This window comes from Penaeus vannamei, chromosome 23, assembly GCF_042767895.1.
Source record: "Penaeus vannamei isolate JL-2024 chromosome 23, ASM4276789v1, whole genome shotgun sequence".
Taxonomy (NCBI): domain Eukaryota; kingdom Metazoa; phylum Arthropoda; class Malacostraca; order Decapoda; family Penaeidae; genus Penaeus; species Penaeus vannamei.
Genome location: NC_091571.1, coordinates 24,272,874 through 24,275,373, shown reverse-complemented (window position 1 = coordinate 24,275,373; position 2,500 = coordinate 24,272,874).

The following is a 2,500-nucleotide window of genomic DNA, read 5'->3' as shown; positions in this document are numbered from 1 at the left end:
CAACCGAACGAACGCAGGAGGATCTTGGTGGCGGGAAAATCCGTGTTGTTTGCCTAATGTACGCATACTCAACGTTGTAAATGCAATTAAATGTCATTAGACATGGTATTATTATTCTATTATTCTACTAGATCCCGTATCTTATAAAATAGATTTCAGGTTTAGAAAAAAAAAAAACATTTTGTGTAAAGTGTCTGCCGTTTACCTTTAATTTCCCTTCACCTGATGTTTGGCACGTTGCCTGAAGCGGCTCTCCAGATGAGACCGCGAAGGCTGTGATATTGCGGGTTCGGGTGTGACATAACTGCAAACACGCGGGAAAACGTCTTTTTTGGTTTACAGTGATCGTTGTAACGGAAATAATTCGACATGGGATCGAGATGGGCAGTACTGGCCGTCTGGGGTAGAATCAGCACGCAGCAATGAGCGTCAGGGATAACCTTACCCCGGTTTATATATATATATATATATATATATATATATATATATATATATATATATATATATATATATATATATATATATATATATATACACACACACAGACACAGACACACACACACACACACACACACATATGTATATATATATATATATATATATATATATATATATATATATATATATATATATATATATATATATATATATATATATATATATGTGTGTGTGTGTGTGTGTGTGTGTGTGTGTGTGTGTGTGTGTGTGTGTGTGTGTGTGTGTGTGTGTGTGTGTGTGTGTGTGTGTGTGTGTATACAATTCATGTGTATGTATGTATATGTAAATATATACATACATATACATACACACACATATACATATATATACACACATATATGTGAATACCTTTATATATAAACACACACGCGTTGCACTGTCCTGCCCTCCCCTGGCGAATGAGCGAAAGGCCTTCGGAAAGGGACTCCGGGCTCCCATCGCAGAAGCTCCCTCCCGCAGCCTCCCTCCGCTGGCCCTGTCCCCGGGTGAGCGGCCGCCGGAGCTGCCTTTGCATTGAGATCCAGGCGCTCTGGAGGGGGACGCAGATACTCCATATGGGAAATGAATGCACCGATGCTCTCCATTTCTATGCTTATGTAAAAGAGAGAGACGAAAATAACGTTCGCTCGTTTTGAAGAATAGACCCATTAAGATTACATTCACTCATGATGATGGAAGCTGTGGATCTTTCTCTCTCCTTACATAACGGAATTACATCCGATAAAAGAGATTTAAGCTGATATTGTATTCGGATGGCACGTGTTCAGCAAATCCCCCAAACACGTTAATATAGAATCGCATTAAAACTTATACAGCTGCTTTACGTAAAGGTGTTTTGAGCAATAGTTGGATGGAATTATGTTACAAAATAGATTGATTACAGCAAGTATGTAGACTGCAGATAATTTGTATTGCATTTATACCAACATAGGCCTTGGAACTGTATTGTGAAAAAGTTCACATCAGCGATAATCTATATACAATTATGGTTTATTATATTACGTAACAGATTTGGGATATAACATTATCATATCTTCAACCCCGATTAAATAATCCTATAGGCCTGTGTCTACCTCTATGACAGATTGGACTGTAGTCAGTATATAATAATAACCAAATCTTATCTATCAAAATTAGAATTGACATATATAATTCAGGTACATAGGCCTCCGTTCCTAGTTTGAAATATATTTTTTTTCATATTTCATCTTAGTATAGCATGTGTCCTAAGTTTGGGTATCGTAACATTACACCATCTTGTTCTTATCTTAAATGAACCATCGGTGAGTTTTCCTGTCAAGACATGGCGCTATGTTTTATGCAAAACTTTATCGAATTAGTCAAGTGCTCTTTTCAGGAAGCTCTAATAATATGTTCTTTTCAAAGTCTTTGCTTATTTCATGCTGATTTGTTAGATAACCAGCATAGCCGTGCCTATGGACTCCAACGTAGTAGCTCCACCCCCCGAAAAATTGTCATCGTCTGGTTTGTTTTTGTTTTTCGTACTTATTACATATATTCTGAGATCCCGCACAATATTCCAAGTGCGGTCGTGTCCATGCCTTCGAGTGCATCAATGACTCCCGAGCCTTGATATGTTAGGAATTCTGAGTTACCAGTTTAGTTGAGTTTAGTCCCTAATTCTCCACCCCGGCTTGCTGCAAAGGCGCGGGCAAATTGTACTTATGATGCATGGCCGTAGCATTATATAATGGTATTACATAGGAAATTTAGGCAGTTTTGTTTAGTTTAGTTTAGTCCTTTATTTACCACCCTGGCTAACTTCACAGGCGTGGGCAAGCTGTGGTACATTTGATGCATGGTCAAAGCATTATATAATAGTACTACAGTGTAAATCTAGATCATAACATTATTACGATCTATAATATATCATTTAAAAGAAAAGAACAATCACAGTAATTTGGATATTGAAATGTGGATGTGTAAATGCGCAGAGTTCCGCCTCACTGCTTTCCTATAACCGTGTTACTTTTACCACAAT